Source organism: Mytilus galloprovincialis, chromosome 13 (genome assembly GCF_965363235.1).
Source record: "Mytilus galloprovincialis chromosome 13, xbMytGall1.hap1.1, whole genome shotgun sequence".
Lineage (NCBI taxonomy): Eukaryota > Metazoa > Mollusca > Bivalvia > Mytilida > Mytilidae > Mytilus > Mytilus galloprovincialis.
This window is the reverse complement of record NC_134850.1, coordinates 62,571,022-62,596,775: the sequence shown is the minus strand read 5'-3', so window position 1 is coordinate 62,596,775 and position 25,754 is coordinate 62,571,022. Positions and strand designations below refer to the sequence as shown.

The 25,754-nt window shown below is 32.6% G+C and overlaps 2 long non-coding RNA genes across 2 annotated transcripts; both read left to right on the top strand.

The window, feature by feature from the left end:
• Nucleotides 1-2,820: 2,820 nt before the first annotated feature.
• On the top strand, nucleotides 2,821-4,689 carry LOC143057556 (uncharacterized). Its single transcript, XR_012972737.1, has 2 exons — nucleotides 2,821-3,038; nucleotides 4,351-4,689. It is a non-coding gene; the product is annotated as an uncharacterized LOC143057556 (long non-coding RNA).
• Nucleotides 4,690-7,272: 2,583 nt separating this feature from the next.
• Nucleotides 7,273-15,341, top strand: LOC143056571 (uncharacterized). The gene is made up of 3 exons (XR_012972407.1): nucleotides 7,273-8,028; nucleotides 10,416-10,553; nucleotides 15,321-15,341. It is a non-coding gene; the product is annotated as an uncharacterized LOC143056571 (long non-coding RNA).
• The last annotated feature ends 10,413 nt before the right edge of the window (nucleotides 15,342-25,754 follow it).

Genomic DNA, 25,754 nt, shown 5'->3' with positions numbered 1-25,754 from the left:
CAACCCGGAACGTGTATCGAACCAGGAACCTGTGTTAGTAGTATAATGCGATAACCACTACACCACGGCTCTCATTTTTACTATATATAATTTTATATCAAAGCATTCCTCGAAAATCTATTTCAAGCTATTTCAATCGGACTTATTCGCTTCTTACGAACGTTAAATTTGGAATAATCTCCCGGTTTAACTATTTATATGATTTCCTGTATGTGTCATTTTATCAGAACCTATAGGTTGCATTTCTGTAAATATTGACAATGCAATTTTCCATAGGAACTCTTTTTACGGCTTAAACTGTACCACTTTTACTATGAAGTTTTGAAAAAAATGACATCCTAGAAAGGAAAGTTCATATACACTACTATATTGTTAAAGGTAAAAATAGAAGGCTGTGCGGCATATTTTCAACGTTTATATGCCACGAACTTTTAAGAGTTTAAACTAACACTAAAGTTCTTAACTACCCCTGCCGCGACTGTAGAGTAACCATATATTTCATATAAACAATATACACGTGTATATTTTCTGATAATTTTCCCAAGTTATGTCTCTATTCTCTATGAGATGCAACCAACAGATAAGAACTGGGAACCCGTATGTAAACACAATTAATTTCCTATGAATATTCTAAATCTCCCTGAAAGAGGCGTGCTTTGAGAAACAGCTGCATTTAGAAAGTGGAACCAAAAAATGGAGACTGTTTCGAATTCAAAAAAATTGAATAAATAGAGTTAAGTGTTCAGGAGGTAACACATTGTTGTCAATGTAATTTCAAACATGTAAGAGGCTTCACTAGCTATAAAACCAGGATCAATCCACCATTTTCTACATAAGAAAAATAGTTGTTTTCCATTCGTTTGATGTGTTTGAGTTTTTGATTTCACCATTTGATATGGAATTTCCTTGGAGTCCTTAGTATTTTTGTTGATTTACTTTTAACTAACGATGAAGAGTTATAACAACAATTTTACTTAAAATACGGTAAAACTCTGTAAAAAAATATTCCAGTGGGAATGAAAGTGTTAAGGAAAATAAAACAGACATAGATGATCAAATAGACTACTATAGATTATCAAGACATACACAAGAGACTTAAGCGGTATAGTAACCCCTGCATGCATGTGTGAGGGTAAATATTCGAATTGATATATGTATTGACAAGATGTCAGATACGACCTGTTCCAACCTGATGCTACTGTTGTTGATTTTCTTTGGACCATATTAAGATAGGTGATCCAGTTAAACTGTCAAAGTATTAATTGTGGAAATAACCACTTTAGGTGTTATGACACAAAAGAAATCATCAGAAATGCTTATTTCATAAATAATATTAGTATGAATGCACAGCAAAATTGGGAAGTTTTCATTTTTTGTTTTAAGTATGTGAGATTTCGTTCAATGTATGTTTTAAAACTTGTTTAGTCATGTAAAGTTCTTACTATTTTTTAATACTTACAAAGTTAACAACGGCAAACATGGCGGTAAACATTTAAACGTTTTGATTGAGAAAATAAATAAAAATAAAAACGCATTTATTTACACTCAGAAAATACGTATTGATTAGTTGATATACTTTATTTGTTATTTATATAATAGATTTAAATGGAAAGAAATCGTCTCACACAAGTCATATGTATTTGCTTGAGTAGTTCCAAATAGAATGTATACACTTTAAGTATTTCAATTAATGTAGAACAATGTTGAATATTAGTTTTTTCTACCTTCTATTATTTCCCGTACAGTACATGTATTATGGCATGTGTGTATGTGTGTGGAGAAGCATGCGGCTGTGTTTTGGTGTGTAGAGGTATAAAGGTAAAATAACAAAAATACCAAACACTGAGGAAATTCTTAACGGAAAGTCCATAAGCAAATGGTAACATCATAAGCTGAAACACAGCAAACGACTGGATAACAACATCCCTAACTTTGTGAGCATCACTGAAGAGACATGTATTGTCGAAATGCGCATCTGGTGCAGGAAAATTGGTACCGTTAATTTTATTTGTACAGGAATTTTCTAATGCAGAAAATAGTGGAATAAGCCTGACATTTTAGCTAACTTAATCTTCAACTTGTTTGACATCAAATTACATTATATTGACAACGATGTGTACACAATAAACAGACGTACTAGGTGAAAATGTCAAAAATAGTGGTACACCAGTCAACATTGTATTATAATCTTAATCACTATAAAAATAAACAAATATGTCAACAAAGAAAACTAAGAAGGTATATAGACAAAGCACATTAGGAAAAACGTAAGACAAGATTACAAAAATATACCATAGTACAATAACACAATGACGATGATAAATACCGAACCACGTCAAATTGGTATAACAAAAAAGACTAAACTGTAAAAGTAATCATTTACAAAGACACATAAAGGAATACTATAACACGGTATTAAGACGATAACCAACGTCAGTACCGAGAATTTAAATTTTAAGACCATGATGTATTTTTTGGGAAGTTCATACGGAATATTTATCAAAAAGTTCATTGTATCGTCCGATGCACTTTAAAAAACAAAAGGACGACACGTTCTTTGACATACCCCTGCTTCCTTTACTTTCTGCTCAGATATGATATGTGTAAGTTATTTTCTTTGTTTTTCAATTGAATTTGACATTGGATTTCACATGCTCGCTCATTATAGCACCTTTTGTCGATGCTTAATGCTCTAATGAGTTTAAACCAATAACATAGTTAGTCTCGATCATCCAGCCGCTTTATTTTTCAAAATAGAGCGTCTGGATGACAAGTGATATAAAAATGGTAATTTATGACATTCGGAATAGTATCGGCTTTTTTAGCTTGTATTTAAAGATAATGTCCAAGACGAATAACCAAGAAGTTGGTTATTGACTTCGGAAGAAATTATATTACGATAATACTATTGAAAAGCCCGAGTGTACCGATTGTTGTTTAAAGCTATTTATATGTTTTTGTGACATACAAGTCGTGGAAAACACCAGACAGCATGGCTTCCATGACCGCGAAGGAAAATAACAGCACATCAAACCTTGGTAAGATGATATAACAACACACACTGTTACGTCAACTTTAATACAACCTGAAACATCGAGTAGTTATATTCTTTCCTGCATGTCCGTTCTACGCAAGCAAGTTAATAATTATACTATAAATGACAACTTTTGTATTGACTGAGACCACTCGAACAGTCGTGTGTACGCTATAAATACATTTTGGGGTTGATTTGTAGTATCTTTAACTTTATAAATACTTTATTTAACTTTATTTTATGACGCAGAAATAAATATGAACTTCATCCAGGATAAGTTTGTTGTATCTATCTGTAGTGTATAAGGGAGTTCGCATCTTGATATGTGTATAAAAAAGGGAGAGGAAAGATGCGAAAGGTTGTACACATTTAAAGGAGGGAACGCAGTCCAAAACCATAAGCAGAAGAAAAACAAACAAAGTATATCTAGAAGATGCCAATTTGTACATACATCAAACGGTCAAAATGATTTATGCTCGTTTTTTTTTTTAAACAAATGCATTTAGCTTATACAAACATATAAGAAGTGGGACACGTAGTCATGATTTTCTTTTTTAATATACTGTTAGTAAGCAAAGTCTTGACTGATCAACTTAAAATAGAAATGGGATTCGAAATTATCTAGCTGTGTTGATGACACAACCCATTGGTGGCATTGGGTTGTTTCCTGCTCTTTTGTCGGGTTGATGTCTCTTTGACACATTCCCTGTTTGTATTCTCTATTAAAATCATGCATGTGCTTTCCTCATGCCATGGTTTTATTTCAAAGTTTAGATAACCAATTGGTGTATATTCACTGACAACATTGTATTCTTTTTATGAAGTTTTTTTAGTGTGAAAAAAAAATGTAGACATCAACATGATTAAGAGGTCATACTGTAGACTAGAACAAGAATTGAGAATATAAGTACTAAAAGGTCAACATTATACAAATAAGAAGATGCGGTATGAATACCAATGAGACAGTTATCCACCCCAAGTTCAAACGAGGTGGATGTGAACTATTATAGGCAACTGTATGGCCTTAAACAATGATAAAAATTCATGCATGATTTTAATAGAGAATACAAACAGGTAATGTGTCAAAGAGACATCAACCCGACAAAAGAGCAGGAAACAACCCAATGCCACCAATGGGTTGTGTCATCAACACAGCGAGATAACCTCGAATCCCATAGCGGGATTCCGCTTGGACCAAAACATTTTAAAATGTATATTTATATTTGATGTTTTTTTCCAAACATTTTGTTTTTCATATATGCTATGCTGGTGACCAAAAATTAAAATATGATTTTAATATTTACTTTCTTTTGTAGACAAAGCAATAAAGATTTCTGGACACAGATGTTATGTGTAAAATGTGAAGAATTAAAAAAATCTATAATACTCGAATTTTCATTGTATCAGAAACATCTTCAATTTTATAAGAAAAAAGATACAAAGATTTGTTTTTAATTACTGAAGCAGCAATCATTATAAATAAATCACAGTATCAAAAAATGTTGGGTAAACATTATTTGACAGCAACCACAAAGCGAAAAAAGGTACACAGACATATATCAGTAAAAAACAAAAATCAAGAAACACATTGTTGTCAGATATGTCAGAGAATTAAGATTTGTATTAACAAATAAAAAATCATATCAAAAATTTAACAGTTTTCACGTTTGAATTGTATCTCATTTACGTGTCTGGCCCTTCTCAGTTACTTATATGGTATGGGGTTTTCTTAATATTGAAGGCCGAGCAGTGATTATGTTTGCGAATAACCATGTCATTTGAACTCTGCTTGGTTTTTGGTTCATTGCCTCATTAGCAATCATGACGATCTCAATATTTATTTTATATAAAGGTTCACATGTACAGGAGAAGTTATTGTTCTTGTGAAGCTGCCCTTTAATACACGATGGATATTATAATAGTTTGTATGAAGAGAATACACATTTCAGTTAAAAATTTTTACAAGTTCTCATGCAGTTTTGGATAAATCCCATTCCATCCTATCCATGTAATTGATTCAAACATGCATTCAAAGAGTATTGGGTTTCATGAATGACTGGTTAACTTATGTATTTCTTCATAAACACGGAGACTGGCAAAGTGGTATTGTGTGAAGGTTGGTCCCTAAATGTTTTCTTCCCAAAAGGATTAAGCGATATAGATTTTTGTGAATCATTCTGTCGTTTGCAATTTTAAGATCAGCAGTTTATTTTGTAAATAAAAATTGAGTTGGCTCATTGTATGATCTCACTGATCTGCTAGTAATAAGTTTTTATGGAGGTTTTTCTACATTGAAATCTTAGTATTTGTATGAGTTGTTTTTCTTTCCATAAACGTAACTTGATGTGTGCTTTTTCGAGTAAGGTAAGTGCGTCAGATATCTGAAAGATAATGTAAAAAGGAAAGCATGAATTATGACAAGAATTCACAGAATGAGAACTAAGAAAAATGATGGGGGGAAAATAAAGAATTGGGTATAGACTAACGTGGATACAATATATCAATATACCGACTGTTGGTTGCTTAACGTCAAGTGGCAAATATTTTATAGAATAGAGAATACATATAGTGGTATGCTATAATACGAAAATAGAGAAAAAATGTATTTTATAGTATGAAGATAAGAGACTATTAAACGTGGTGTGTTATAATATAAAAATAGATTGATTTTGGGTTGCTTTGTTATCGTCTTGTGGTAAATAATGTTAATGTTCGTAACGGAAAAACAATTATAGGCCCTTCTGGATACATGTCGGAGACATTATAACTCACCAGAAAATTAGGGTATATTGTATTGCTTTGTGTACAACGGTCCACCTACGGATCCCTCTCTTAGCCGCACAGCGGAGCGTGGTATCTTCTATACACACACAGGGGCGGATCCAGAATTTGTTATAAGGATGGCACTATACCATGTATACAGTCATGCTACAGTGTTTCCTTATATAATCAACCAAATTTTTCCCACGAAAAAAAAAATCATGTCTTTCTTTAAATTTTGTTTTACCATGTTTACATGTGTACAAAATTCAGGAAAAAAAATCACCGCTAATTACAGTTTTTAATCGTTCTTTTAAAATTGCCCATCTGCAAGTTGGGCAACATAGTGCCAGCTACAAAATGTTAGTTTAAAAAATCACATGATATACATGTAACGTTAATACACTGTTTACTGTTGTTTATATTAAAATATAATGGGGATAACGGAAGTGCTATTTATAGATATGTTCTATATTTAATTATTTGTTACGCCCCCTATAAATATCTGACCAGTCCGGTTAATCACCCCAGACGCTATATTAATTATGCGTCTGGGTTATCGAGACATAACATAGTTTATAATTATTGAGACAAAATTAGTGCATCCATTAATAAATCTCAGTGTAATCATTGGAATGTAATACATGCCCCCGTTATGTAAAACGCTGTCTCATACCCAGCTTAAAATATTTAAAAACAAACTTTCCAAAGATATATCTGTTACAATTCGGTAAAATGAAAATAAGATTTTATATAATTAATATGTCTCAAGCGCTTTTCTTGATTGAAATCTCACTTAAAACTTTCAATTCCCGAATTTATGTATTTAATAAGAATAAACTATAAAAACCATTTGAAAAAGGCACAACATATCAATATATCTGAAAAGATACATGACCGACAATGTGTGAAAAGAAAAGCAAAATTTTACATTGGCCAATTTTTGTCAAGAGTCTTGAAGCCATGGTTTCTCAATATTTAAATGAAACTATCCACGGGGTTGTTCAATAGAATGTTCTGACTAATGAGATCGCCTCGGTGTGGAAAGTCTTGGGTGCGTTTTTTTTTTTTTATTTGTATTTCCTGATACTCCGTTACTAATGCCGCATTAATAGATAAAAGCAAAGACTGTTTGTCGGAATCCGTCAATAACCATTCTATGTTTTCATACAAGAGTACCAAAAAGCAATTATCGTTACAATTCTTATGGATTCTGATTTGAATTATTCATGCCAATTCAGAAGATCTACTGAAATTTTTATTTCGTTATTAAGTAATTTACCAGCCGCAGCATATTTTGTGTATATGTGATCATGTAATCCCTATTAATTAATGTTATTGTGAAATTTGGAATACAATTTCTCTCGGGCAGGAATTCATTTTGGTTTGAAAATTTAACTTTCTATAATTCAAGATAACCTATTTGTAGTATATCTATAGTCATGGATTGAATCTAGTTCAAATGCATTATCGATAAGAATCTATGTTAAACATTTACACATAAACACCTACATCGAAAGGTAAGAAATGCTTTCTTTAAAAGTATTGAAAATGACTTTTGTCTTTCTCGGTGCCAGAGGGTTAATTTTACCAAACATTACCCAGACACAGTCGAGTTCTGGAACTGTTCTGACTGACCAACATTATATAACAGCTATAGATATGATCAGAGAGGAACGAGCATACAGGATTCAACTTGAAAATACTGTGGTACAGCTGCGACAGGAACTCATGACATTAACAAACATATCCAAAAGTGAAAGCCGAGAACTCGCAAATTCTAAATCAGAGGTCATTTATCTCAACAGAACCATCGTTGCATTGAAAAACGAGGTTTATTTGGTAAAATAAAGTAATACCATCTTAGAGTCTAACAACAAAGGACTCAATACTGACTATGCTTATCTTCGAGAACAGTTGTGGAAATGCAGTAACGATACGAAGAAAACAACAGAAAAACTAAACAATTGGATTCAGTCAATGCAGCAGCAAACATTCACGGTGTAACATCACTACAAAATGACATGAGTGTAATGAAATCAAAGATTAATTCACTAACATCAATTACTGATGCCAGGTTCAGGACTTCCTTGCTTTGCTAAATAAAACATTGATAACAACACATAAGCTTGACACTGTAGATTTTAGGCTACAAAACTTAGGTCTTGAGTTTAAAAATTACACTTTCAGCCACAATTTTACTGACCAACAGATGAAACAACTCACCAAATCGTGTAAGTATGAATATACTTCAATTACAGATATAAGAAGATGTATGAGTGCCAATGAGACAACTTTCCATTCAAGTAAAAATTTATAAAAGTAAACCATTATAGGTCAAATTTAGGTATTCAACATGAAGCCTTGGCTCACAACAAACAGAAAGCTATAAAGTGCCTCACAAATAACGAGTATATTTTTTTTCAAATGGGAAAACCATCGGTTTTATCTATATAAAAATCGAGAAACTAGAAAAAATTATGAACGACAAATACTTTACATCAGATGCCTGACTTAGGACAGGTGCAAGAACTTAATGAATTTGGTTATGTTCTTTCACTAATATGACCAACTATTAAGCTTAGACATCAAAACAATATCTTTCTGAACTGTATATATCTTAAAAAAAAAACAATAAATAGGCTTTTTACTCATAATGCTTTCTCAGGTAGCAGTGGGAAATAAGGCTCTCGCTTACTGCGCCGAAATCTGTTCAATTTAGAAGGGCACCGATTCGAATCCTTTCCAAGGACTGTTGATTTATAAGCTTTAGTTAAGATACATTTCAAATACAAAAATACAAATTAACAAAATGTTTCCTTATCTCCCTATGTTTAACTGTTTTTTTTTCTCTTCTTTACAAATAGGAAGACATGAAGAAAACTGTTGATATTTTCTCTATATAGTGACGTTGATAGTTTAAGTTCGACTCAGTATAGCATTGACATATGTACAAACGGATTTTCAAAACTTGCCTTAGGACACAAATTCATATATTTTTACGTTTTTACTGTTTCATAGGCAAACTCGGGATTGAATTTACCCTTTTCTGTAGCAATTGTTACGGATAAAATCGTTTTTCATAAAAATTTAAACGAACTTTAACAATAATTCCTGTAAATTTTATCAATCTTTTCACCTTTGCGCATTTATATTATATCTTTAAAATGACTTTGAAACACCTGGAATGGTGAAAATTGTTAAATATTTGGCGTCTTGAATGTGCAAAATTGAGAAACATGTTGAAAATGCAAAATTACGTCGTTTCGGAATTGAATTTTAAATCTAATGGTTCGATAGTAAAAATTATTTTCTAATCTACATGTTTACGACCCCTTGGAAAACTTTTTTAAGGCTATAAGTCGATCAGTGTGATAACACTTTATTGGCCTTTCAAACCTACCCTCTTTTAGGGATAGTCCAACCTGATCGACCAACATATTTTTCAGAAAATGTATATTACATCTATAATCTGTTGTTTTCATCCTGAATATGAATGAAATAATCATATAAGCAACGACAATGTTCTTGCGTAAATTGAACTTGTTATGGTTATAAAATGATAAAGATACAACTTGCATTCGCTTATCATATGTATTAAAGCATTTGAATTCATATTCTAAGCGTGTTTGGAAAACTGGTTAAAACTAAACATTTGTATTATTGTTTTCGTTTAGATGTATTCCAAAAGTGATTGCAAATACCGCATGTTACTCCTTTTTGTCAATAATTTCTACTTGTGAGCATGAAAATAACTTTGTTTTTTTCGCTTTTCTTTAAGTATAGACATGTCTTTATGCTATATTCATTCTTTTCATTCGTATGTTTACCTTAGGTTATCGAAATTTCAAACCGATGACCGAATTGCTATGACAATTCAAAATATTTTCAACACATGCCTTATATTATTTTTCAAAATGTTTGCCTTATGTATTTTGGCTTAAATATTGATTTACTTATAGGGTCTTTGTATCGAAATTTAACACATTTATTATAAAACCAGTTATTGGCATGACACGGTTAATGTTCTTCTCATATATCTATGATGGTATAATACTTAAACCTTAACAGGAGGGATTGTGCCTGATATTCGTATGATGAAGACATAATCTGTCAATCAGTTTAATTGAGGTCTGGAGCTGGCATGTCAGTAACTGCTAGTAGTCTGTTGTTAATTGTGTATTATTGACTTTTTCCTTATTTTCTTTTGTTTCCTCCTCTGACATTAGTCTCGGACACCTATCATGCTGAGTTTAACTTTGCGTACTGTTTGGCTTTTTTCCCTACATTGGCTAGAGGTACAAATGTATACGGGAAGTGTTGGGATAAAAAAAAACATGTTTTAGCCCGCTGAACTAGTATACATATGTTTAGCGGTCAGCTGAAGGACGCCTCCAGGTGCGGGAGTTTCTCGCTGCATTGAAGACCCATCGGTTGCCTTCGGTTGTTGTCTGCTCTATGGTCGGGTTTTGGTCTCATTGACACATTCACCATTTCCATTCGCAATATTATTTAATGATTTACATTTATAGATCTCAAATTTCATTTGATCAAGTGTTTGTATTTTGCTACTGTAATGGCACATTAAATATATTGAGTAATAACACATCTGATTTTGTAGATACTGATGACGCAAGTATTTATGATAGAGCTTTGGCATTGTGCACATCACTGGCACACACGGATACTTATGTTCACGTAAAAGACGATGCAACCCAAATAACAACTGTGCGCAAGAATGTAGTGGAAATAATAAAAAGTGAATATTTATTTTATTTAATTGCGGAGTAAATTCATTGACTGAAGCATATATTGTATAAGGAGCAGCATCTGTACGGTTTTATCATGCAATCAGTCAACTACTGTACATATAACGTATAACAGATACAACACTTACTTTGTGTTCTTTATTTGTACTTTAATACATATATTTTCCATACATCTTACATCTTGAGCTAACGATAATTGAATAGTACGTTTTGTGTAACACAAAAAAAAATTAACAAACAGTGACAAAATCAATCGTTATACACCAACGGAACAAGTGAAAAACAACTGTCATATTCCTGACTTCGTGCAGACATTTCTTGAAGAAAATGATGAATTAAACCTGGCGTATAGCTAGCTTAACAACCTATGTGTTTGGCAGTTGTTTAATTATAGTTGTGTTGAATTGATAATCTTGGGTGAGTAACCCAAACAGATATAAAAGGTTAATGTGACAATAATTGGGATCCACCAGCAAAAACTGTTTAAACATGCATTACTAACATTAAACACATTTGACTACACAATGCAATCAAACATACAAATATATCTCTCAAAGACGCGTACCCGAATCTTGTAGTTGATAGTTATCAGATATTTTTACGTAAAAAAAATAATTAATATTTCTCGATAAAGTGCACATCAAGTAAAATATACATTCAAGGCAACTCAATATGGAAGCAACACTGTAAAACCCCTTATGGTCGACTGACACCCCAGAACCGACCTGAAACATGAACACGATAGCGGGATGCATAAATATCCTGTCAATTCAAAAGTTGTACGATAAAAACAAACATAATAGCACGAAGACTGCTAAAGGAAAATCTTTGAAGTAAATAAAAAGATATACAACTTCAGCATTTCGAATATATAACTCCAGACCATTTTTGTGTTATTTCTTATGTAGACACTGAATATTTAATCAATTTAGGTCTTTAACCTTTTCATAGAACATTTTGAAAAAAAGGACACGACGTTATTTGTCAAAACCTTGAACCATTTATTTTTTGCTCAGACACCGATGAAGTTTTACAACGTTAGAATAAAATTCATGTTAATATTAGCATAGAGCATGGCATCAACTAATCATATCTTACCTACTCTTTAATAGGACACGCGAGATCTTGTGCTCTGTCAAATAAGAGCACAATCGGTGCAATTTGGGGAAAGTATTGGGTGCGGGTTTTTTTATTTGTATTTCCTGATACATGTACTTCGTTACTAACGCCGCATTAATAGATAAAAGCAAAGACTGTTTGTTGGAATCCGTCAATAACTATTCAATGTTTCGATACAAGGGTACTAAAAAGCAATGCTCGTTATAATTCTTATGGATTCTGATTTGAATTATGCATGCCAATTCAGAAGATCTACTGATATTTTTATTTCGTTATTCAGCAATTTACCATGGCCAGCCGCAGCCTAATTGTGTCCATGTGTATATGTGATCATGTAATCTCTATAAATTAATGTTATTGTGAAATTTGGTATATAATTTCTGTCGGGCAGGAATTCATTTTGGTTTAAAAATTTAACCTTTCTAGAATTCCAGATAACCTATTTGTAGTATATCTATAGTCATGCATTGAATCTAGTTCAAATCCGTTATCGATAAGAATTTATGTTAAACATTTACACCTAAATACCTACATCGAAAGGTAAGAAATGCTTTCTTTAAAAGTATTGAAAATGACTTTTGTCTTTCTCGGTGCCAGAGGGTTAAATTGACCAAACATTAACCAGACACAGTCGAGTTCTGGGATTGTTCTGACGGACCAACATTATATAACAGCTATAGATATGATCAGAGAGGAACGAGCATACAGGATTCAACTTGATAAAACTGTGGAGCAGTTGAGGCAGGAACTCTTCACGTTAACAAACATATCCAAAAGTGAAAGCGGAGAACTAACAAATTCTAAATCAGTGATCATCTATCTCAGGAGAATCATCGTTGCATTGAAAAACGAGGTTTATTTGGTAAAACAAAGTAATGCCATCTTAGAGTTTAACAACAAAGGACTCAATACTGACTATGCTTATCTTCGAGAACAGTTGTGGAAATGCAGTAACGATACGAAGAAAACAACAGAAAAACTAAACAATTGGATTCAGTCAAATGCAGCAGCAAACGTTCACGGTGTAACATCACTACAAAATGACATGAGTGTAATGAAATCAAAGATTAATTCACTAACATCAATTACTGATGCCAGGGGCCAGGACTTCATTGCTTTGCTAAATAAAACATTGATAACAACACATAAGCTTGACACTGTAGATTTCAGCTACAAAACTTAGGTCTTGAGTTTAAAAACTACACTTTCAACCACAATTGTACTGACCAACAGATGAAACAACTCACCAAATCGTGTAAGTATGAATACAGATAGATATAAGAAGATGTATGAGTGCCAATGAGACAACTTTCCATCCAAGTCAAAATTTGTAAAAGGAAACTATATATTATAGGTCAAGTAACGGTCTTCAACATGGAGCCTTGGCTCACTCCTAACAGCAAGCTTTAAAGGGCCCAACAAATTACTAGTGTAAAATCAATCAAACGGGAATTCCATCGCCCTTATCTAAAATAAAACCTGAGAAACACTTATGAACAACATCAACAAACGGCAACTACTTATCATCAGATGTTCTCCTATAGTTGATGTGTTTCTCTCGGTTTAAGTTTGTAACCCGGATTTGTTTTCTCTCAATCGATTTATGACTTTTGAACAGCAGTATACTACTGGTGTTTTTATTTGCCAAGTGATTTATGTTTCTGTTTGTCCGTACGTTTACGTTTACGCAACTTCAAACCAATGACCGATTTTCAATGACAATTGTAAATATTATAAGCTTATAATGATTTACATTAAGGATGAGATGTTTCCTATTAGCAAGTTTTTGTATTTTTGAAAAGATTTCTCAACGGTTATGGCATATATTTAATAAATTGAGTAATATAACAGCTGCATTTGTAGATACTGATGATACAGGCAGTTATGACAGGGCTTTGGCACTGTGCAATTCTCTAGTGCCCAGTGATAACTATGTAAAAGCACTACAACGACTATGTACTCCAAAGAACAGCCGTGATCTAGAATGTAGAGGGAATGATAAAAAGTGAATATTTATTACATTTAAGAAATGAATACTTCTTCTTATAGTTTTACTAGCTGAGTAATTGCATTGACTCAAGCACATTTTGTATGAGGAGCAGAATTTTTTGTTTCATGCAATCAGTCAACTTATGTACACATAACGTATAACCGATTAACCACTTACGTTTTGTTCTTTATTTGGGCTTTTATTAAGTATATTACAAAAGTTCACATAAACTGATAAAATCAATCCTTATAAACTAATAGAACGTGTGAAAAAAGACTGTCATTTTCCTGACTTGACAAACATAATGCATGACAGTTGCTTATAGTTGTGTTATATTGACTGACAAAATTTGATGAGTAACCCAAATAGACCTTATAGGTTAATGTGATACTCGATTTGATATGACGTCAACGCAATGTTTTCTAATTGATATCTATACGAGAAGACTACAGTGTGTGTGTCGCCTCTCTTATTTCCCCAATACATTAATCATCATGCCTCTGTGTCCTATAGGTACCATGCATAGTCGCATTTGTCATCCATTATTATAATTATTCTGTTTGGTTATTTTAGGAGAAAAACGAAGAAAAAGGCGTCGGGATATTGTTTCCGTCATCAGAACGACTTTTAAGTCATACCCAAGACTTCTGATTTCAACTATAAAATATGGGGTAAACGCATGCACGGTTACTTTCGTGCAACGTCTTTTGACACTTTTTTTATTTCACGTGTACCCTTGAAAGAGGTTTTTTATTCACAGTGTTTCATGAAATCGATAAAAAGATAAACGTGCAAGAAATTTCTAGAGACTCTCTATAGTATAATATAGCAGTGATTGTCGTGGAGTAAAAAAATTGGAATTGATAGTTAGTAGCAAATACACCTTATTTAAATTATATGGTTGTTCATAGTATACAGAAAAGAAAAAATTATGGAATTTAACAAATACGGACTTTGGAATAAAGAGGGCTTAAAATAATTGTCCTGTCTCTAAGTGCCTATGACTCACTTTGATACTTTTACTGAAGTTCTCCAGATATAAAATATTTCACAAAAAAATCATCTTATAACAGTTTATATACATTCAACCAAGCTATAAATACTCGCGATGTCAAAGGTGTGTTCTAGTTATATTGATAGAGATACGGATAAAATGCAGTTGGTAGTACATTCCATATATAGTATAAACTTTCTCGGTTAAGTTCAAATTAAGTAAAATATAAATACAAGGAAATTAGAAATCCTAATGGAAACAACTGTGTAAAAAAACTCTTTTTTTCCAATTGCACATCAGGACCAATATTAAACAGGATTTCCCAAAGTCCAAACACGATAGCGGTATGTATTAATTCCTTGTCAAGTCAAAAGTTATACGATCAAAACGATCATAATAGTACGAAGACAAATCAAGAAATGGGAAACTGTGAAGTAGATAAAATGATAGGCACTTTGAATATATAACTCAAATAGACAGTGACTGTCTATTTATTAGGTCTTGGTACTTTACAAAGATTTTTTTGACAAAAAGGACACGACTTTCTGTGACTAAAACCTGACTCATTACTTTTTTGCACAAACACCGATGAAGATTTACAACGTCCGAGTAATGCTAAAATGAGCATACATTGATATTACAATATGATTTCAGATCAACATGTGTAGGAAGTGTATCAATTGGAAAACCTATTGAAAGCTGGTCGTATGTGTATAGTAGTTGGTTCTGTTCGAACACACGTACAGAAGCAGATTGTGAGAACAGATAGTGTTAAAAGTATAAAGTTTGTATACGTCGATATAGATTGGTTTATTTAATATAAAATTAACTACGTTCTGTCTTTTTGTTTGTTTAATGTTTTACTTCGTATCGATCTGATGAGTTAAACACTTTTCGACTGATGTTATAGTTTGTTTATATGTTGTGCTGTCACACCACTGTCCGAGCTTAGGAGAGAGTGATCGCTCACAAACATGTTAACACCGCCACATTTTAGTGTGCCTGTCTAAAGTAAGAAGCCATAAGTTTAGTGGTTGTCGTTGGACACGTCTGTAATGTTTCTTTTTCGTGAATTGTTTTGTTATTTAATAGGCCGTAAGTTTTCTCAATTGAATTGTTTTATATTTTTCATGTCGGGGCCTTTTATGGCTGACTTTACGATTTAAATTGGATTTTTTTCATTGTTGAAGGTCATACAGTTGTCTATTGATGGTGACATCAACTTCATTTAAACTTAGATGGATAGTTGTCTCATTGGCAATCATATCACATCTTTTTTTTTATAAAGATGAAGAACTGGATCGTCTGTAAATATACCCGAAACCTAAATAACATATCTGTCACAAAAAACTTGTTACTGGGTTTATCCAATGTTCCACCAAAACTCTTTCAAAAGACCTAAGAATGATTTTTTTCACCATACAAAACCGTACTTAAAAAACCGTGAAACACTGTATTTTGATTCCAAACGTAGATAGATGGGGATCTTAATCTAAATCCATACAATTTTTTATGATTTGTCAAAATGATGTTTAATTTATGCTTTGTGAAAAATATAATAAAAAGTATGGGTTATCGTACTTTATTTCACGCTACAGGTTGTGCAAAATTGTAAGATGTTGTATAGATTATGCATGGAAAATCAAAATTTGTGTAATAAAAAAAAGAACAAAATTAGAATTTTAAGATGAAATATGAGAATATACCTCTAATGATATGCTTTCATATATGAAAAAGAAATAATGGGGTAAAGGGACTCGTTTTCTTGCTGTATAATAAAATAGGTAAATTCACAACACATCCTATTTCAAAAGTTACTTAATTGAGTTATCTACCATTGTATCCGAGTTATCTAAACTTATATGGCTAAATTTAAAAAAAATGAATAAAACAAAAAATAATCTGATTTTTGTAAAATACAGTCGTAAATATGATAAACACATTTTTTTTGTATTTATATGAAAAATCTTACACACGAATAAATACTACTCATGCAATTTGCACCTTTCATTTAAGATCTAGACCGATTGTTATCTGCTTTTTCAAAATCCAAGATGGAGTAAGACATCCTCTTATCTACCTTAAAGACTGATTTAAACGATTTTTAAATATATTGTCTGAACATTTTTTAAACCGATAATGCTGAAAGTAAATGTCACTCAATTCAAACATAGCGGCAGTATTGGTCCTTCATGAACCAAATTCAAGCAATCATCAGAAACAAGTTTACTTGCTAAAGTTTTTTTTTAAATAATTTGGCGATTGATTGATTGCTATTTACTTTATTTAGGGTAGTATAACGGAAATCGATCATAGTTCATTTATTTTTATATGATGTGAAATACCAGTTGTCTTTTCTTATTAATTGCGTTTTTATATGTATATAAGTTTTCCAATAGTTGGAGCACCATCTGTTACTTAAAACACCTCTAAAATTGATAAAGTCTTGATTTTCACCCCTTTCAGTAAAATGGACAGATCGACATGGTAGTATATAAACCAGCTCAAGACAGAAAACTTTGTCAGTTTTATGTGGACCACTGAAGGGTAAACTTCAAGGATCATATATTCTAACTGGTAAGTAAAGTGAATTAAGTTATTTCAAAGGATATAAATAGTGTTAGTGTTATACGGGAATATTTGAAATAGTGATTGTGGTTTAAAGTGTTATAATAAGATTTTGTACAGTGAAAGTACAATGTGTATACGTGATAGTGTTGCAAGTTGTTATATTGTGGAAGTGTATATGTGAGAATACAAGGTGTATACTTGCGAGTTGTTATATATATGGAAATAGTAGCTGTAATTTAACACTATAAACTGGCTTCTTCTATTCAAATTTAATTATCTCATGTCTAAGCAAACACATTCATCAACTATCTTTTGGTGACCAGTCAGCGGTCTTAGGTTCATGTATTGCTTTTCTTTTTCTTTTTTAAAGAAGGAACTTGTTTTCGTTCTGTTTTGAACTAAATTTGCTATTGTATAAATACATTATAGCAAGGCTATTGTATACATAGCCCGATTCAAATAACGTTTCTGTTCTGTGTTGTATACTGGTAAACATGTCGGGTTATCATTTACCACCAGGGTGACTTCCAGACACAGCAACCAGATAACAACATCACAGTACCTGCATCTTGATCATAAATGGGCGTTTTTCAATAAAAACGTATTTTCTTGTCCTAGCCATTTTTTATGAGAAAAAAAAACCGAACAAGCAAACTGCTAAACATCATATAAAATAATATATACATATATACCAAATACAAATATAAAATACTTCACAGACGAATTCAAATAATTAATTAAAATAGTTATTTAAAAAACAAATGTGTTTGGTCTTTGCAAGTTTTTTGTGCAGTCAGTACATTGAATTAGATTTAACATATTTAAGCAAAGAAACAGTTAATTTTTTAAAGGGATTGCTAATTTATTGATTCCTGAATGGTCCAAAACAACCAAAATGGCATGTCCCTAGACCGCCTGTTCAACATTCATACTTATTTTTACTTAATATAAGTTCTTTAATAATTCAAAATGTTTAGAGCCAACATATTATAATAAACAGCTTTTAACATAGGATTTTTAATTTCAGATGGTGTGTCCCTAACAAAATGTCCACTACGAAACGAAGTCATTAAAATTTGCTAATAAACCGTTTTATAAAATCAATGTAATTTTTGTTTGCAAGAGATATAAACATTAGGGTCTTACAAAAGAAGTGATGCTTTTATAACGGCAATTAAATTGTTGGTAAAAAAAATTGAGCACATCAAATGGACCAGAGGGATACCGTATTTCTGTAAATGTCCACTACGAAACGGGTCAAATCTCCATCAGTATCTGGTTTTAAAATTATGAAAAAAATATCAGTGTACAGCTTAATACATGCTTTGATGAATACAATCAGTCTTGTTACTTTTGCAATAAAGGGATTGTGGGAAAAAAATAAAACATGTGAATACGTCCCCTACGAAACGGTCACCTACGAAACAAGTATGGGAGAAAAACGTTTCGTAGGGGACACTACCACTACCATGCAGTCTTTTTTAACTCTTTTTTCAATTATATTCGTGCAAAGCAAATACCAAGGGTTAGTTTCATGTAATTTTTATTATGTTTTCATTAACATAGAATAGGGTTGATGTCAACTACGAAACTTTTTGTCCACTACGAAACGGATTTGTCACCTACGAAACGCATCAAAATGTCCACTACGTAACACGAGTTGTACCTTCATATGTGAAGTACTGTATAATCTTTATTGATAAAAAATGGTTCTCCAATTCAGAAAAAAATAGATTTTCCTAGTATATAAAGTAAACAAACTTGAATGTCTATAGAAAACATTTAAAATTGCAAACATATGTGTGTTTAGAAGCAGTTTCGTTTTTGTCCCCTACGAAACAGTACTCAAAGTATGAAAAAAATATCATTTTAGGAGTATTTAAGATTGCACTTTTTGTTTACAAACAGGTCTATTATAGAGGTATTCAAAATAACTCTTGAAATTAAATTTTAGACAAGTTGATTTTCCATTTTTTTAGGTCTGAAATATACGCTTTTATTGAAAAACGCCGAAATATGAACATGTTGAATTTGGAAACATCGCCTCAGCCAAAATACAGTTGACATTAAATACTAGAATTACTTTGTGCATTGCATCAAATGCACTAAAAAGGTGACTTTCTGCTCGTCAATGACAGTTTACTGGTTATCTTTACCATAATTATATGAGGTGCCTGTAGTTTACCCTGCTATTGCTCTGTACCATGATTATCTGAGGTGTCTGTAGTTCATCCTGCTTCTTGGTATGTACCATAACTATCTAAGATGCATGTAGTTCATCCTGCTATTGATCTGTGCCATAACTATCTGATGTGCCTGTGTCTGTAGTTCATCCTGCTATTGATCTGTACCACAATTATCTTAGATGTCTGTAGTTCATCGTGCTATTGATCTGTGCCATAATTATCTGAGGTGTCTGTAGTTCATCGTGCTATTGATCTGTGCCATAATTATCTGAGGTGTCTGTAGTTCATCGTGCTATTACAGAAACATAGCAGTTTGATCTGCAGGGTCCTATGATTGGCACTGGTAAAGAAGATAAGATCTGCAAGCACCTATGATACAGATCTACGGGGACGTTACCTGAAGTCTAGCTTATATGATGTGCTAATGTAAAACCATAAATCAGTGTCACTGTGACCTGAATGTAGTAACAAAAGGTAATGTTCGCTATGGGAAAAAATGTGATCTGACGGCAATGGTGGTTCAAATAAATGTTGGTTTGACCTGCAGGTACCTTCGATAGGATATTGAAAAAGCGGCTTGTCAAACAGTCACCTATAATAATTCTGTATACACTAAAATAGGATACGGTACATAAAGAAGCGCCTATGATTGGATATGGTACATACAAAAAGCTATGTGACCTGCAGGCATAATAATAGGATAAGGTTCATAAAGAATCGGTGTGACCTGCAGTCACCAATTATGGGATATGGTAAATTAAAAAAACAGTGTGACCCACAGGCACCTATGATAGACTATGTTATAAATATTAAAGGGCTGCGCTTTAGCGCATGATACGCCCGTTGCTCTTTTAACTTGTCTTTTATGCTTTAAATGAATTTATATGATCAACTAGAAATATATATACAAATCAAAAGGGATGTTACATTAATATATTCACCAAAGTTTCATAAAATCCCCCTTTTTTAAGTATAAAAATTCATTACTTTTAAGAAAAAGTTAATTCTAAAATTTATAAAAATGGAAAGGGAGCTTATGTCAATAGATATAAACAATTTATCAAAGTTGCATAAAATTTTGTGAAAGTGTTAGTTATTGTCCCAAAATTGGAAAATCCCCCCTTTTTAAGCATAAAAATTCATAACACGGAAATGTAAAATCTGAAATTTATAAAAATTGAAAGAGAACTTACATCAATAGATATAAACAATTCACTAAAGTTTCATGGACATTGGTGAAAGCCTTTTTGAGTTATTGTCCGAAGTGTTGAAAATCCTCCTTTTTTTATGAATAAAGCCCCATAAATCCAAAACTTAAAATCTGAAATTTATAAAAATTGAAAGGGAGCTTACATCAATAGATATAAACAATTCACCAAAGTTTCGTGGACATTGGTGAAAGCCTTTTTGAGTTATTGTCCGAAGTGTTAACAATTCCCCTTTTTTTATGAATAAAGCCCCATAAATCCAAAACTTAAAATCTGAAATTAAAAAAAAAACGAAAGGGAGCTTACGTCAATAGTTATTAACAATTCACTAAAGTTTCATGGAAATTGGTGAAAGTGTTTTTAAGTTATTGTCCGAAGTGTGGACGACGGACGGACGGACAGACGGTACGACGGACGGACGGACAGACGGACGGACAACGGTATACCATAATACGTCCCGTCTAAAAGACGGGCGTATAAAAACCAGTGCGACTAGCAGGTTCCTATGCTTAGGATGAGGTACAGGCATATGGCGATGTGATATATATGTAAGCTCCGGTGATAGGATATGGTGCAGATCTATAGTGAAGTGACCTACAAGCACCTATTATCAATCCACTATTCTATACTAGTCTATACATAGTACAGATAAAAACGGTGTTACCATCAGGCGACTATGATAGTATATGGTTTGATCTACAGGCACCGATGACCAATTGGTGGCCCTTGTGTGTTGTCTGCTCTTTGGTCGGGTTGTTGTCACTGACATATTCCCCATTTTTATTCTCAATCTTATTGTGGAGAACTACAATGTATGTTCATGTGACCTGCAGGCCCCCAAGACAGACTAAAGAACATAGAATGAAAAATGAGCCCAGAACCAATCCTACATATATACCAATACATACTCTTTGTATTTTATTTTATTTCTTTTCATATTCTGTTTTGTGTAATTAGATTTTTTCTTCTATATAGATAAATTTTAGATTTTTTTGGGGTCTTTCGGTTAAGGTTTAACTACCATGGCTTTTCCTCATCAATATCATAATATTTAGTCTAAAAGGAAAGTTCACAGCATCTATGCGCATAGCATTTAATTTCCCCCCAAAAATCCAAAATTTATCTATAGAGAAGAAAAAATCAAATTGAACAAAACTTACTGGATCCGGGAATATATTTTTCGATTTCGGGATTTCGGGATATAAATTTCTTTAAATTCTGCATCTCGGGACTTCGTGGTTTTAATTTTGGGATCAGGAACCCTCCGGCTACCCTTCAAATTAGCCTTAGTCGGTCTTAGTCATTTATACAAGATTCATATCCTACCATTGGCATGTTTATAAGGCCCTCAAAAGAAAAAGCACTGATGGATTGTCATAGAAGCAGATTTTATTAGACTAATAATGGTCTATATATAAGCAGTTACATTTATTTCATGTTTGAAACGGTGCAAATTTTTGATTAATTTAATTTGACTTTTACCAAAAGATGCATTGTAGCAATGGAGAAAAATAATTGTGGTCTGAAGCCAGAAACACGAAAATAATTGAATTTAACAGAGAGGAAACAAATATTGGACTTTGGAAAAAAGGGAGAGGGCTTTTGATACCTTTTTATGAAATTCTCCATACATTATATCGTTTACAAAACATTATCCTACAACAGTTCACAAGCTGTATATGCCCGCGATTTCGCGGGTGCGTTCTAGTTATATTTAACTCAAGTGGATATAATAACGAATTCCTGGAAACAGTCAAATTATACTGCTACCTTGTCATGACACTGCAGCACACAGGAAATCTAAACATGTATAGCTCATTGCTTGAAAAGGGTAGAAAAGCACTTTTTCAAATAAAAAGAAAACAATTGGACTGAATGACCAATGCAAGCTATTAGAAAAATTATTTGACACCCTATTGCGGTAGTGAAGTATGTGGAATATGCAAACAACACAGGGATTCAGACCCCTTTGAACACTTGCAGTATAAACTTATTAAAGAAATTCTAGGAATACATTGTAAAGCATCAAATGCTGCATGTTTAACCGAGCTGAATAGATTGCCTTTATATACCAGAATAGAATTTTCAGCAATAAAATATTGGATTCATATACTAGAGTCAAATAATTCACTTGCCCTAAAAATATACAAAGCAACTCTTGGATAATAAATATGAAAAATCTTATTTTAAGACTTGGATTCCATTTTATTAATCTAAATCCTATTGATATTAAAATGTATTTAAAACCCATTCAAGAGAGAATCAACGATATAGCCTTCCAACTGACATCAATCAAAATAAAAAAATAAACTTTTTTAATATACTATATAAACCAGATAGAAGACCCTCGTATGTTGATCAATGCAAATCCAAATGTTATAGATCAACATTAATATGTAGATTAAGATTAAGTGCTCATACTTTATCTATTGAAAGAGGGCGATATCTAAAAAATACCAAAGCAGAGTAGGGTATGTCTTTACTGCAACAAATATTAATGGAGACATTGCAGATGAACTAAACATTCTTTTAAAATGTTCATCATATAACTATGTGAGAGATAACCTCATTAAAAAAATAAATAATGTTCCATTGAACAACACATTACCTTCTTTATCATACAACTTGCTTATATCAATTCTAAATAGTAATCCCCCAACAATATTAAAAATTGTTGTCAACTATTTGAATGAATGCTTGTTGGTTAGAAACTCATTATTTAAAGGTACTTGATTTTTGTAATAATGTATAAGTTTCACTTTTTTTTATATATATATTTCTCTCATATATATCCGCTGTCACTCCTTCATTGTATATATTTTATTGTAGTTTGTCTTTAATTTGTTGCCATAACCATTTATTGTCAAGGCGTAACTGCTTATAACATAATCTTATCTTATATTATCATATTGGATGAGGTGAACATCAAAGTGTTTCATGCGATAGCTGTGAATTTGAAGAACTGCAGACAATTATAATCGTTCATGCTACATTTTTGGCTATTGACAACGATTTAATGGTGAACAAAACATTCCTCATGACAACGTTACTTGAATGATATAGATCTTTTCTTCCTACTGGTTCTAATTTTAAACATTTTACTTGTACAATGCAGTGTAAACTCATTGATTTCTACAGAAACACAGTTGTCATACAACTTCAACAAGTTCAAGGAAAATCTAACATACAATTCAGTAGCAACATCACTATTGGAGATGGCATATCAGCTGCTAGTCTATTGAAAACTTACCTCAAAATCTCATTGTCAACAGAAATAGACACAAACAACGAACAGATATTGCATACTGCTGCAAGTATTCTCAGAAAAGACACCGAAACTCTCATGACAAATTTTCACAGAAGAATACCAAACTTCGCATGAATTATCTCTTTCTTCTTCAAATCAGTCAATGCCTTCGTATTTATTTGCAATTCATGTTATAGCTTCTCGTTGATTCTGCATACAGCCAAGTCTATTCTCAGGAAATGGCACCAGAGAAATTGCGTATATGCTTGGCAATTGTTGAGTCAATCGTTTATGTGGCCAATTTTTTTTTTATACTCCTTTTCATTTAGGATTGGCTTTACAAATGTAGCATGATTTTTGTTCAAAATACCCTGTTGAAATATTGAATGCCAATAGATTTTGTGCTTCGCAAAGTGAAGTGCGACGCTATCTAGTAAGTGTTGCCAACCAGGAAATTGAGCAAATTCAAGAAAGTGTTGTCATAGGGTGAAACTTGCATTTTTATATCTTATCTCAGATCCGTATTTAATTGCCCACATACATTTTTTATAGTAAAGAGTGTTAAGTATTTGACCGTTAAATTTAATGTATAATGCAGTATCATTTCCAATTAGAAGCCGTATAATTTATGTCTCTGTTTGTTTATATTCTGTCCCTATAGTTGTGTGGTCTGGGGATGAATGACAATTTTATGTGTGAGAAAGTGATGAAAGTAGTAAAGGCCTTCACGAGAATAAAACTGGGTAAATGTTGAGATGCGGGAGAGTCGAGAATAGTTAACGAGAGTGAGTGGATGTATCTTTATATAAATGTAAATTAATTCAAGTGTATATTTTTGAACCTGTTGATAATAAATTTGTATATATCTGAACACAGTTTTAAAAGCCAGTGCCTTAGAACCGCTCCCGCCTCCGTGACATTATGGTGGCCAGCGGCGGGATTTATTTATATTGGATTTATTTTGGATTTTAATTTAATATTTCATACTTAACTTTCAACTCTACAATATGCCGCCCAAAGGACGATCAAGAAGAAATAGATCGGAAGATGACGAAATTGAAATACGGACAAACTTAAGTACATTTAAACCATCACCTACTAAAGACATTGTGAAACCTACTATATTTTATGGAAATCTGGACGAAGATATTGACAGTTGGCTGAAAAACTTTGATAGAATTGCTACTGCAAATGAATGGAGCCGTGAAAGAAAATTAAATACGCTTCCTGCATTTTTGAAAGACCGTGCAGCGGAATTCTACGAATCTCTAGAGGACGACAAAAAGGAAGATATAGCAACATTATGTGAATCCCTTAGGACAAGATTTATGCCCAAGGAATTACAATCATTGTATTACAGTAACCTTTTCTAGGCAAGACAACGTGAAGGACAAAATGTTGAAGATTTCGCTTCGGAAATTAATAAACTTGCGACACGAGCATATTCCGATATGAAAAGAGATCAGAAAGACGTTCTGATTAAAGAACATTTTATTCAAGGGCTCAAGCAGGACATTAAACGATTCGTCATGTTATCGAATCCTACAACATTTGAAGAAGCGTTTAGGTCAGCAAAAAGAGAAGAATGCAACAATACTTTGACAAATCGGGACAAACAAACAGTTGCAGCATGCGCAATAAGTAATAACAATTTGGAGGATAGCATTAAAGATCTTTCTGAACAAATGAAAGTGTTGGCAATGCAAATGAACAATATACCTACGAGAGGAAGAGGTGGTTTTGGAAATCGTGGGAATAGATTCCAACAATCAAGAGGACAAGGAAGAGGACGAGGATATGGAAGCAACAGAAACCTACGAGCATCAGACGGTAGACCAATTTGCAACTACTGTATGAAAGTTGGACACGTAGAGAG